Source organism: Macrobrachium nipponense, chromosome 1 (genome assembly GCF_015104395.2).
Source record: "Macrobrachium nipponense isolate FS-2020 chromosome 1, ASM1510439v2, whole genome shotgun sequence".
Taxonomy (NCBI): Eukaryota; Metazoa; Arthropoda; class Malacostraca; order Decapoda; family Palaemonidae; genus Macrobrachium; species Macrobrachium nipponense.
Genome location: NC_087200.1, coordinates 182688375 through 182703374, shown reverse-complemented (window position 1 = coordinate 182703374; position 15000 = coordinate 182688375). Strand labels below are relative to the sequence as shown.

Below are 15000 nucleotides of genomic sequence, written 5' to 3'. Positions count from 1 at the left end.
AGAAAATAGTACGCTCTCTCTCTCTCTCTCTCTCTCTCTCTCTCTCCATACTTGTAGGGGGTATTAGTCTTTTGGAAACTACTAGAAAATAATTTTAGATAATCCCAATACTGATCAAGACATTTCTTCATTATTTCAAAGGCGGGATTTTTTCTTAATATTTATTTTTACTTTAATTCGAATATTCAGTCAGATCAGTTGAGATTAAAATCTATGGGAAATGTCGGTCGCAGATTTCTGAGAGGATACTGATTCCTTTCTGTATTCCTGATTATAGCTGTATTATTGTCATTGACGTAAATGTTTATCAAGTGTTTCTTTTCTCTTATCCACTAGGGCGTTGGGTTGGTTGTCCATTTCGTCTGACGAAGAAGAGTACTTTATCTCCTGTTCAGAAAATTTAGAAATAAAGGTAAGTTTAATTGTTTGTTTTGTGAACTTTTTACTCGCTGTTTATGAATCCAATTTAGCAGAAATGTCTCAGACTTACACACATATATATATGTGTGTTTGTGTGTTTTCGATCTTTCTAACTTCAAAGCACGACGAATTTATGTTTGATCGAGGAAGACAAGACTCGAGAATCTCATTTGATCAAGGAGCGCCTCAGTGGTATGGTTGGTATGGTGTTGGCGTCCCACCTCGGTGGTCGCGAGTTCGATTCTCGGCCATTCCATTGAGGAGTGAGAGATGTGTATTTCTGGTGATAGAAGTTCACTCTCGACGTGGTTCGGAAGTCACGTAAAGCCGTTGGTCCCGTTGCTGAATAACCGCTGGTTCCATGCAACGTAAAAACACCATACAAACAAACAAACAAACAATCATTTGACCAAGGGAGACAAAACTCGAGAATCTCATTTTACCTCGCATAGCATTTTTGGATCCCCCCCTCTTTACTATAGAATTTGCCTCTTTTCAGTCATTTATGTTTCCCTGAAAAAAATCATATATTCTGTATATATATATATATATATATATATATATATATATATATATATATATATATATATTATATTTGTAAGTTATTTTTGTACATTAATTATTTTCCCTTAATATGGTTGGCACCAGGATAAAAATCAACACAATTTTTTCGGCCACCTAACATACTGCGAGAACAAATGATCAACTGTAACCTTTTTTTCCACAATCAGCATCTAAACGTCACATTCAGTAGGAAAAGTTGGCGAACAAACCCTTCATCCCACCCAGTTTTTGGCTTCCTTAGACACTACTCTTTTTTTTGTATACTTCCTATACCTTCCCTGTTTCGTGTGTCCTGTGACTCACCTCTCCTCCTCTTATCATCTTTCATCACATTCATTTCTAAAGGCATCCTCATCCCAGCCACTCACTGCTTTTGAGGAGGGAAAAGTCGTATGTTTTATATATATATATATATATATATATATATATATATAATATATATATATATTTTCAATTGTATTCCACATAGGAAAATGAAAATGGTCCACTGGATTACGAAACTGTCGGGCATTTTCTGAGATAAAACCATTTTCATTTTCCAATGAGGAATACAATTGAATTACCATAGCTTCATGCCTAAGAAGATTACCATTACTATACACATATATATACATATATATATATATATATATATATATATATATATATATATATACTTATATATATTAGTGAATTTAGGTAAATTTAACATAATATAACTTAGTATCTCTGCGTAAGCATATGCTTTTGAATCGTAAAATAATGGAGAAAAGTAAATATTCCGGTAAGAATATAGATAGACACACGATTTTTAAAAAAGGTGAAAATAAAGCTGTTCCCAAGAATGAAATGACGGAAGCTCTTTGATGTCAAAACTTCCACGTAACCCCCACTTTAATTCTGTGTAGAAGACGCCCCATCTATTCAACTAACCTTCCTCTACGGAATGATTCCCCTGAATGACTAACGACGTGTTAGGTGGCATGACAGACCACATGCCAGTGCTCCTGAGTCACTATTGTTATCGTGATGTCAGGCCGTGCAGTGTCATGCCACAGGTGGTGTGACGGACGAAAGGTGTTAGGGGGATTAGGGGGGGGGGGAGGGAGGGAGGGGAGGTAAAACGGGTTAAAAGCCCCTGGGAAGGGAGGAGGCAGGGGAATGTAGAATTAATAGCATGTCTACATCAAGTGTTTCATATATATATATATTATATTAAGTATATATTATTATATATTATAATATATATATATATATATTATATATATATATATGTGTGTGTGGTGTGTGTGTGTGTGTGTGTGTGTGTGTGCGTGCGTGTGTGTTTGTTTGTTTGCTTGTTTCTGTGTCTTTCATAGTTTTGTGTTACTTACAGTCATAAATTACATTTGCCGGCACAGGATGGATCAGAAACCGTTTTGAAACTGTAGTTTCGTTGGAATCTTCAAGCATTGCTTAGTAGTGTTGCATCCGTTTGTATCGTTTTTTTCCTTGAAAGAATATTATTATCTAAGTTCTGAGTTGGTATTTGGAAGATTTCGTCAGCGTGTCTAGATAACCACTCCAAAGTAATAGTTAAATGTTGTCATTTTTAAACGACATAAAAAGCATTCATGAGAGGTGTTAAAGAATTGAAGGAGCCATATAATTCTTTTAAGTACCAACCTGAAAAGGCTGTCGGGTTCAGATATTGTACTGTTATTAAAGCTCCAATTTCGAAGAAAACTAATATATCACCGTAAGTTGTTACCAAATCATACATTGCAAAGATTAAGTAATGATAAAAAAATTTTTTTTGGAAAATGGAAGGTCGAGTTATCAAACACTCTACGGATTATTAAACCCATGTTTCATTTACGTATATGTAACGTGCGCATAGCTTGTTCTTATGCGCTACTACGTTATTTATGTTTTAACCGGATGATATCATTTCATCTAGGTGGAAGTGCAGAAAGTTCATAGAGAATCAAGAGAATTTTTAGAGAATCATGGTTTACTACACCTACATAGAAGAATCTACAACGAGAGTATTTAAAGAATTATGGATTAATACACTCGGAAGAATCTGCAACGAGAGTACTTAAAGAATTATGGATTAATACACCCAGAAGAATCTGCAACGACAGTATTTAGAGAATCATATTTTAATACAGCCAGAAGAATTTGCAACGAGAATATTGGCCTCTGTTGCCCTCTTCTAATTCTCCCGTTTGCCCTCGTAACTTACCTTTCCATGTTTAATTCACAACTTCATATTCATGTATATTAAGCGACATTTATAGCTTTGATTATTTATAATATAATAAATATTATTTATATTATTTATTATATATATATATAATATATATATATATATATATATATATATATGAACGCACAGTCTCTACACTAAGTAACTGACTGAGGTCGCTTGACGCGGAACATTTGCCTGTCTTCAGCATTTTTCCTTCCCAACGAAGCCCGTCCGCGAATAGCACATTCTTTCCATTGCTTTCGTGCTTCGTCTGTTGCTGTTCTGGATAATAATACAACTAAGGGTGCTGCTGTTAACATCTGGAGCTTTCGTAGTTTATCTCTAATTTTATATTATAAATATGTGTGTGTTTGTGTAAATATAATTATAGAGTTTTACAATGATGCTTTAAATTTGGTAGGTCTCTCGGAAAACAGAAGTATTAATAAAATTGAATTGTTCCAACAACAACTGAAATTATTTAAAACTTAAAAATTCAGCGTGGAAATCTCCCTATTGTGTGTGACGTCATCAGATGTAACTTAAATCTCTTTTTGCTGTCGCCTTTGGAGAATTGATCTCACAAGAATAATATCGAATATTGAACAGTTTTAAATGTTGATGACGAACTTTTTACTCATGTTAATATTGCAATACCTTATTTTCAATTATATATAATATATACTATATATATAAGGAATATTTCTCATTATACAGTTATAAAGTTAACAACAATTTTATGGTGGTACTTTTAATTATTTTAATATTATTATACTTTGTTTCCTTCAGTTGCCAGCGAGTTAAGAAACATGTCAAATGGTAAGGTAATCAGCTGTTCTTGACAGTTTCTTTCTGATCAGTACTTCGTTGGATATTGTTCACAGAGCGGGCCATAAGGTATGGTACTCGAATTGCCGGTAGTGATTGATCTTATTCGTAAACCATTCTCTCTCTCTCTCTCTCTCTCTCTCTCTCTCTCTCTCTCTCGTCTGTGAATTGTGGGTACAGTTGTTTCTAGAATGTTGCATTATATGCTGTCTCCACAGTTTTCATGTTTATTTCTCCGTTATTCCTCTCTCTCTCTCTCTCTCTCTCTCTCTCTCTCTCTCTCTCTCTCTCTCTCTCTCTCTCTCTCTCTCTGGTCTGGTCTGTGAATTGTGGGTACAGTTATTTCTAAAATGTTGCATTATATGCTCTCCACAGTTTTCATATTTATTTCTCTCTCTCTCTCTCTCTCTCTCTCTCTCTCTCTCTCGTCTGTCTGTCTCTCTCTCTCTCGCTCTCTCTCTACTCTCTCTCTCCCTTCTCTCTATGGTCTGGTCTGGGAATGTGGGTACAGTTCTTTCTAAATGTTGGCATTATATGCTTTCCACAGTTTTCTATTTATTTCTCTCTCTCTCTCTCTCTCTACGCTCTCTATCTCTCTAATTCGCTCACTCTTCTCTCTCTCTCTCTCTCTGGTCTGTGAATTGTGGGTACAGTTGTTTCTAAAATGTTGCATTATATGCTCTCCACAGTTTTCATGTTTATTCTCTCTCTCTCTCTCTCTCTCTCTCTCTCTCTCTCTCTCTCTCTCTCCTTCTTCTTCTTCATCTTCTGTGAGCTGCATATTCATATTGTTGTAGCACGTTGATTTGAGGTCTTTGCAAAAAGAATTGACAGTTTCTTTTACAACAAAGATGCTGAGGAATCTCAGTTAACTCCGAATGATTTCGGACCCATTCAAGAGTTGTATAGTTTCACACCGTCAGTTGTGTGCCTTTGTAAAGCATCAGAGGATGACACTATTGTTTCCGTGGCATTGCAGACGTCTTCGCGAGAGTTGTGGTGGTGTAACTGACAGATAGCTTCGGGTTCGAGGGAATTGCATTTGCCTGCTGAACTTCGGATAATTTATTTTACTCTGTCAGTCACATGTTGTTTTTTTTCTCTGCGAGAAGCTCTCTATTGTCCTTCATAATTCATTATGACATCAGATTCTGAGCACCTGAATTTTTTAGGGGAGTCACAGTGGGTTTTCCCTTTGGGCTGTCATTCTTTTGCATTCTGGAGATGTTTATAGTTTTATGTATTTTATTATTGTGTCTTGATGTCCATTACTGTTCAAGAGCAGTTGCGTGTGGACAGATTTCCAAGTGCCCTGCTCACTCAGGCACCACAGGTGTGTAGTAGGAAGATAACTGTGCACTGAAGGAATGTGGTGTGACCTTCAGACGTGTAGGACCAACTTCACGTTCCTTCCTGTAGGATGTAGGTATCCCCTTACTTTTGGATAGTTCCAATAAGCTGTTATGAGGAGTAGTTCAGGCATGTGACGGAGGCATCAGAAAGGAAAGCAACACATTATTATTAAGTAAAATAGCAGTCAGCATCCTCTCCCTATCGAACCGGATGTCCTCCTTTATTAAGAGAATGAATACTTGACATTGGTAGAGAAATGGAAATCCCACACACTCGGAGCCATTTCGTAGTCATTTTGGTGAGAAGTATGCAATACCATGGAAACCCAGATTCCTTCTAACACACCGAGAACCAGCGAGTGAAGGTCAGAAATTGCCCACCGCCTATTCAAGTGCCAAAATCCTCCACAGTGGGTCGAGATGAATTGTCCTGTTATTTCAGTGACTGTTAAAGTTTCTTTTAAAAAAAATGGGTACGCCAGCCACTCTTGAGTTTATGCCTTCTTCGATACGACGATAGTTTTATGAAGTGCAAATTTACAACGAGAACATTTTTTACGGTTGAGGTAGAGCATTACACTTGACATTACTGAAAGATGAAAGGAGGTAATTGTTATTAGTTCAATTTCAAAAGGATTAAAGCTTAAAGAGCCCTACATTACACATGAGCACACTATATATATATATATATATATATATATATATATATATATTGATATTGATATTAATATTGTGTGTGAACATAGATTTTATACATATATAATATAAAATATATAAGTAATTAATATATACGTTTACCTGTGTATACATGTACACACACACACACACACACACACATTATATATATATTTATATATATAGATAGATATATAGATAGGTATTAGATTTTATTTCATATATATAAAACCTGTATACATAGTTCACACACACTCATATATACATACGAGTATGATACATACGTATATACGTGTATATATATTAATGTATATAATTTGTATGTATGCGTATTTACACAAATATATAAAATAAGTCATTTTCCATCGTCGAGACTGACAGTACTGACGTTTGTCTTATTGTCATGCAAGGGCCTCTTCTGTCAGTTTAGTTGTAATTGTTTCCTCAGTCATAATTCATGTTGGCAGAGAAGTGAATGGTTGTAAACAGGACTTGAAATGACTTTATCGTTTCTCTCTCGGTCCCTGTTGTCGGTTCCCATTGGTAGCCTTCATAAACGAGGAGAGTTTAGTATTTGTTTTTATGACAGTAGCTGTAGTAATAGTGTTTAGCAGTATTACGCAAGAGATCGCAGGACATACTGTCATAAGACGAATACTGGAAGTTCGCACCAAAGATTTCTTTCGTACAATAAAAGGTTTAAGTTATAATTCATTTTGGGCTTTCGTATATATTTCATATTGAAAATGAAACCCTCAAAATTACCTGTTTACTTGTAAGTATTAACATATCATTTTACTTACAAGTAAACAAGCTATACTCAGTCATTTTGTGGGTTTCTTCCTCAATCTCCAGAAGGAAACTGAGAGAAGTTTTTGTCTGGTTCAATATTTCGTATATGTGCTTTAGCATTATGATTATGGGTAAAGGTGGTGGTTGTCATCTATAGCGCTTCCATCACAATCATTTTACTTATCATGAAGATCACCGTCAAGAGCAGCAGCAGAAGCAACGCCACTGACAACTCGCAGGAAAGCAGGTCATGTGGAAAGGAGGATGGTTAATGATAATTCTATGGGGCCAAATGCCGTGGTGGGGTAGGGCGGGTGGAGGAGGAGGAGGAGGAGGAGGAGGAGGAGGAGGTAGTAGAGGGGGTATTTGAGTCGGTCTCCTATATTGAGACAATTCTCAGAAGGGGCGTCTATAGATAGAGCCTCCTCGCGAACCCCTCTAATATCACCCACAGATTTCGGCTGAATTCGTCCCTTCTCTCATTGGGGTTTGGCGTTCGTGGCTGGGGAATGATCCTGTCTTCGGGACGTTTTTATGCCCGCTGCTGCGTGATTTCGCCCGCAAACACACAACTGGCGCCGGGTGGCATTGCAAAAGAGGTCTCCGCCGTTTGACAGGTCGAGTGACTTATGGGTCGCAGACCCGTTTGGCCGTATTCGGGGACCGGGCTTCGAAGGGCGGCCCTGTGGGACTTGCTATTCGCGCGTGTTGAAGAGCTCCCTCGGCCAAATAACTGTGCTTCAATCTCTTTTCTTCATATCTACATTTAATCAATGGAGTTTCGTGGTTATGTCAGTGGTAATGGAGTAACGAGTTGGTATGTTCTCATATAAATTGCAACGATAAAGTAATGATAATGGTCATTTATCTAAAGGGCTCATGACTTTTTTTTTTTTTTTTTTTTTTTTTTTTTTTTTTTGCCAAGTCGAACCGTTTTCTTCACTTCAGAAGCTTAGCAGGAGGTTGATATCAAATTAAGATTAGATGCTTTCCGGTGGTTTTACAGCTTTTGCTGTTTTATGAGTTTTAATTTCTGCGTTTTGTTTTGTTTGGGTTTTATTTTCATTCTTCCTTGATGAAGTAATACTGGTCCTGTCAAACATATTAAGATAATACTTTTGTATGAGGACTTGTCTTGATTGACGTGAAGATTTATAAAGCCGAGATGTCAGCAGTTTGGTATTACTACTTTTCAAAATGTAGTAGAGTGGTTTATACTGTTGGCAAAAATGAGAGTTAAAATAAAGAAAAGTATACCAATGTTATTGATGATGAATATATTTTCAGAGTTGAAGGGGCAAGTCTCTATAAATTCATATTTCATGATGAAAAGAAATATTGTTGCTGCAGATCCTAAATTTACCCTGAAAAATGCTGCCTAACAAATTCGAAATTTTAGGAAAAATAAATTGCAGTACATTGATAGCAGAAGTAATATTGATCGTGCAGATTTAGGTGTTAGCTCATAATTATTTCACAGTTTAGAGATGAATCTCTTTGTAATTATAGTCACAAGATAAAGTTAAAATCAACTCCATCGGCTTAATGTCGGTAGTGCTTCAATTGTACTATTGCAGTCAGTCAGAGTGGTGGAGCATGAAGGGAGAGAGAGAGAGAGAGGAGAGAGAGAGAGAGAGAGAGAGAGAGAGAGAGAGAGAGAGAGATTTTGACGTTACGATGAACATACATCACTAGATCATGAGAATGAAAACAAGGTTTAAGTCATTGCCAATACAATGCAATTGCTCATTGTAGGAGCAAATTGTTGATATCAGTGTATTGTTTTTCTTGGGTCGTACAAACTCACAACAACTCCCGACGAAGCAGTTAGGATGACGTGTGGCAATAAACATATATTATATATAGTAAGAACTTAATTCAAACTATCGTTCAGCCCCCGTTAATATTTTCTTTGTTTCCTTTAGTATTCTGTAAAAGAAAACTATTGAGATAGATTTTTCTGTCCGCCCTCAGATCTTAAAAATGACTGAGGCTAGAGTGCTGCAAATTACTATGTTGATCATCCACCCTCCAATCATCAAACGTACCAGCCCTCTAGCCTCGATAGTTATTTATTTTATTTAAGGTTAAAGTTCGCCATAATCGTGCGTCTGACAGTGCTATAGGAAAGGCCAACAACGGGCAGTGGCTGAAAGTTACATGGGCCGCGGCGCATTCAGCATCACACGCTGTACAGAAAACTCGATTGCGCCGAAAAAAATTCTGTGCATTTTTTTTTAATTGTTTCTTATTGTTTTTCCTTCCTAATCCTCCTCTCTTTCTTATTTTAACTGAAAGAAAGCACAATACTTATATTTTTACGTAACAGATTTCTTTGAGCGATAGATTAGAAGCTTGATTAAGGGACTGAGATCCAGGAAAAAAGTTGGATAGATAAAAAGTGAACGGAAATAAACCTTAAAAGATCAGTAAACGTTTTAATAAGGTGGATCTGGCGTGCCACCTCGATGGCCACGAGTTCGATTCTCGGGCATTCCATTGAGGTGGTTAGAGTTGTGTATTACTGGTAATAGAGGTTCACTCTCGACGTGGTTCGGAAGTCACTTAAAGCCCTTGGTCCCGTTGTTAAATAACCACTGGTTCCATGCAACGTAAAAACACCATACAAACAAACAATAAGGTGGATCCAAACTTCTTATTTATTATTCAACGTTCAGGATGCAGCATAATCAATCATTTTATATCACCATTCCAGTTTTTCGTGGCTTGTGTTAGCAATTCCAGTATCATTACCGGGATACCAGTGGGTGGTGGCAGTAGTAGTGAATGAGTCAGAGGTCTTCTTACGTATCGTTGAGGTATGCTAAGAATTCAAGATAGCATTCCCATAGTATTTCATTGTAGCGTACGACTTTTTTTTTTCTTAGCTTTTTATAAGTACTGTTGTCATCATACTTATTTGTCTTCCTGGTGCTACTTTTTTTTTTTTAATCTTTTACTGTCACGTGACTCATTCCTCGTGTAGTCTTATGTTCGTAATGGAGGGAGTCTTTGTTTTCATAACCCTTAGTAATTCTTTCTTATTATCACTAAGAGAATACTGTGTTCTTTTCTGTATTCTTCGCGTAAATAATTTTTGTTTATTTGGTTGTTGTGTCACGGGGTCTAGTATGAATATTTATAAATATTTTGAATTTCTTGATATTTATTTTGTATAATGCAAATAATATAGGGTTTCTAGTTTTTAAGAATTAATATATAATATAATATATATATACTAGATATATATATATATATATTATTTAGAGTATATTTATGGCCTAATATTAGTAATTATAAAAAATGACGCGTATGTATGACAAACTTCATTATATATATTATATATATATATATATTATATTATATATATATATAATATATATATATATATATATATATATATATATGATATATATAATGAAGTTTTGTCACATACATACGCGTCATTTTTTATAATTACTAATATTAGGCCATAAATATACTCTAAATATATATATATATATATATATATATATATATATATATATATATATATAATTCTTAAAAACTAGAAACCCTATATTATTTGCATTATACAAAATGAATATCAAGAAATTCAAAATATTTATAAATATTCATACTAGACCCCGTGACACAACAACAAAATAAAAAAATATTTATTTACGCGAAGAATACAGAAAAAAACACAGTATTCTCTTAGTGATAATAAGAAAGCATTACTAAGGGTTATGAAAACAAAGACTCCCTCCATTACGAACATAAGATTATACCTTAGGAATATCCTACACGAAGGGAGATTATAATTGATTCGTGCATCTGCCCGGTTGGGCGATTGATTTCACAATTATTCTAGATATTTATGCAAATGTGAATCGTACTACGAGTACTAAATGTCCAAGGAACTGAGAGCAGCAAAGTTGAATAAACTAAAAGTCAGTCTACTAATCCATACATCGTGAAAATGTAGATTCATGCATATCCAGTGAAGTGGAATTCAGGCCAAGATGGGTATGAGATTGGTGCCAGTACTGAAATGGAAGTTGTTATTGAAATGTGTGGAAATAATGCGTTTTTTGTATGTGTAAGCGTCATTCCTTTCTACTCTGGAGTGAGTTCTTTCTTTATTCTTTAATTCTTCAGCTGAAAACCTTCATGGACAGAGTCAACAGTCGATAAAACCAAGAGGACTCCAATGGCAAATCATCCTGCAGAATGAGACAAGTGACAGAAAAAACGTTATAACCTCCATAACAACAACAACAACAAGTGATAAGAAGTAAAGTCATGTGAAAAAAAAACTTTGAAAATTCCAAAAACGTGGGAATAAGGTTCTTCAAAGCTTTCGGCAGATGAGATGAAATTAGACAAAGGATAATTTTGTTTATGAATTTTTGAAATACGACTCCATTAGATTTATTTTGCGTGTGTGTTTTAAAAGTTTGTAAATGAGTTTTGAGGTTACATTGAAGTATTGAAAAACAATTTTAAGTTTTTGTTATTTTCTTTAGATATTTAGCTCGTTTTGCATGATTTCTGTCCACAGAGGTTGTTTATAAGATATTATTTTATCAGTATTAATAGATTAGAAAGATTTATTATTTTATTTTTAATAATAATAATAATAATAATAATAATAATAATGAATTGTGATCAACATTAATATTGCTCTAATATGATTATGATAATAATGATATTGTTAATATAGGCTATCATTATTATTTTTGGGGGTCCCTCACAGCCATCCTATTCGACTGGGTAGTGGTTTTTATAATGTGGGGTTCCGGGTTACATCCTGCCTCCCTAGGAGTCCATCACTTTTCTTACTGTGCGCTATTCCTAGGAGCACACTCTTCTGCATGAGTCCCGGAGCTACTTCAGCCTCTAGTTTTTCCATGTTATTATTATTAATTATTAACAACAACAACACCGACAACCCAACACCATGACGAAAGCATGACAGGCTTCTACACAGGAATAATATTAAATCTCAGTGCCGCGCAATGTAACTAAAAAGAATTTCAAACAAGTTTGATGTTATCTACAGCAGCTCAAATACCATCCCACACCCATCCTCCATTCCCAACCTCTCCCCCACCACCCCCCATCTCGTGCCCGTGTTTACATTTCAACACATCGCGAATAACAAATGCATAAAATCGGATTTGGGATTCAAGGTCTCATACCAGCAGTGGACAGCGATTTGAATAAGAGCTGCGTCAGTTGTTAATGGGCGGTGATCTGTCAGTTGTAAGTGGACGGTGAAATCAGTACGTAATAAGAGAACTGAAAACAGATGTGTTCTTGCGTTGATTTCAAAAGCAGATTAGTGTGTTCATAGACAGGAAAAAGAATAGATGAGTAATTTGCTGGGTGTCTGACAAGAGGGGTTTATTTAAAGATAGATTGCAATGGGTTTCATATCCTACAATATGTCAACTTGAACTTAGACGGCAGTTTTTTAACTTATTGTAAAGCATTGTAAAGCATCAATAAAAATGGGCTTATGGAAACGCATTTCAATGTATGCCTGATGGGCGTAAATTCTCATTTATTCTTTACTTCTCAGTTACTTTTCCCGTACTGGGATGTTTCCTTTATTTGGGCGCGTAGAATAATAATGATCATAATTGTGGTTTTCCTTTCAATTGTTGGAATATGGTACCCTGTTTTCGCTGATCATTGTAATTCTGTATATTGTAACAGCTACTCTTTGGAGACCGTGTTATCAGTGGAGATTTTGTTTTTGAATATTTCCATTTTGCCTTGGAAAAATCCTTCACTTGTGCTATCTCGAACTTCAGTATTGATAAACACCTAGGCACTAAAGTGAATGAGAAAGAAATCACCCGTAAATTCGTCAAAATACGTCAAAATTCGTCTAATGCAATTAATATTTCAATTTTGAATTCACACGAATTCATGCGGTCACATTCACCATATTCTTTGGAACGTGGGAAATATTTATACGTCTCCAAGACAAGTTTACAATTTAATTTTATTTCTTGCTTTATTACTTACGAATGCACATTTCAGGCGGCTCCCTTTCCATCACCTGTCATGTACCTTGCTTGCAAAAAGCTATAAATATTAGGCTGACGTGGCAATAAATATTTAAGACACGTAATAAATATTTGGGACGGGGAGACTTCATCCGCGGGGACCGTAATCTGGTCAGACGGACCAGAAAAGGTACCATGATTTTACCATTTCTCTCTCTCTCTCTCTCTCTCTCTCTCTCTCTCTCTCTCTCTCTCTCTCTCTCTCTCATACACACACACATTTATGAATGATCATTTATTTTTTGTGCGTGGTGGCCGAGGGTCTCTCTCTCTCTCTCTCTCTCTCTCTCTCTCTCTCTCTCTCTCTCTCTCTCTGTTATGAAGGAAAATTTTGATAGTTAGGTTGATGGTGGTCAAGGCTCTCTCTCTCTCTCTCTCTCTCTCTCTCTCTCAACTCTCTCTCTCTCTCTCTTGTTATGAAGGAAAATTTTGATATTCAGGTGATGGTGGTCAAGGCTCTCTCTCCTCTCATGGTGGTCGGCTCTCTCTCTCTCTCTCTCTCTCTCGCTCTCTCTCTCTCTCTCTTCTCTTGTCCTCTCTTTTTTTTTTCTTTTCCTCCTCTCTCTCTCTACTCTCTCTCTTCGTCTCTATCTGTTATGAAGGAAAATTTTGATATTTAGGTTTGATGGTGATCAAGGGTCTCTCTCTCTCTCTCTCTCTCTCTCTCTCTCTCTCTCTCCTTGTGCTTTTGTTTGGGCCAGCCGAAGTTCCCTCCCAGGGGTCCCCTGCTTGCATCAGCACCTGTAACTAGTAAGTTACTTCTTCGCCTCAGAGGCATTTTGCAGCTCTCTTGCGACCTTCGTCTCGCTTGTGAAAACAGCACGGGATCTTTGGAAGGAAAATATGCTATTAGTCAGTCATGTGGTATTGGTAAGGGAATGGTTTGGGGTTGGGGGGGTAAGAGGGGGGGAACAAGAAGAGGAAGGGGGGGACATGAGAATGATAAGAGACAGACGGAGGAAGGAATTAGATATGAGTAAACCTTAAGACAATTAATGTTTTGAAGGAAACATTTTTTCTATCGTTTCATCCATTTTATCACTGTAATTTGGCCCTTTTTCATGTTCTTTGCGTTGATTTTAGTTACAGTCTTAATGAAACCTAAGTAATAATGTCGTGTTTGAGTGCCACTTTATGTGTAGTGATTCTGTTGGATTGAAACCAGCTGATGTCTTTGTATAAGCCCATTTCACTTGATTATGTTTATGTATGTATCTATCATTTTAACACAAAGGATGGCATATGTCCACACCAAAACTTAAAAAGAGCAAGGCGTGATCCGACCTCCAGCTTATTTGGGACGCGTGCTAAAATCTACGGTCAAATCGCCCGTTTTTTCACCGACGAAAATTTATATAAATACGCTATGTTTTATTAGAAATAGTTGTTCTGTACTGTTTAACATGCACATTATTTGTTTTTTTTACATTTGCATTCAAATAAATCAATCATAAATATCCTATCCTGGAATTCCTTTGTCTTTAACTCAGCTCGTCCTTATGGCTTTCCCTACCCTCCCCCAACAACAACAACAACAGCAAGAACAACAACAAAAACAAGAACAACAACAAAGTAGTTTGTAGGCTTAGAAAAATGAGTTTGTCTAAATCAGCGGAGATGGAAAGAAATTCTCGGTAAAGATCAATTGTTTTGTTCCTGAAGCTGTTAAAATTAGTTACCAGGAGCCCCAAGATGATGAAATTTGTTACAAGGATTGTAAAAGTTAGCTACAAGAATCTGAAGTTATCGTTAAAAATTTGTTTAAAATTAGATATTTAAAAAATTGCACATTTGTTGCAATTATTAAAAAAACTAACGGCGTTATTCACGTTAGTTACAAGTATCTTGAATATTTTGTTAAAATTAGTTACGAAAAACGGTAAGTTTTCTCAAGAATTTGGTGCAAAGGACCTGCTAAAATGTGTATCGCTCTCCTGAGAGTTTTGTCTTTAGAGGAACAAGTACCGAGATGTATGCATCCTTTTGAAGGAGCGTAATCTTAAAAATCTCCCACGAAATCACTACAGGAAACAAAGAGCAAGTCATAATAGGAACGAGAAATAGGAATGAAACAGTATACGAAAATAATGCTGAAACA

The 15000-nt window shown here is 36.0% G+C and overlaps 1 protein-coding gene across 1 annotated transcript in view; it reads left to right on the top strand.

The window, feature by feature from the left end:
* LOC135219899 (EF-hand domain-containing protein 1-like) overlaps nt 1-15000 on the top strand; it is a 301233-nt gene that overhangs the window by 232646 nt on the left and 53587 nt on the right. The window contains exon 4 of the mRNA XM_064257095.1: nt 337-412. The gene's annotated coding sequence lies outside the window, so the exon portion shown is untranslated. The remainder of the gene's footprint in view (nt 1-336; nt 413-15000) is intronic.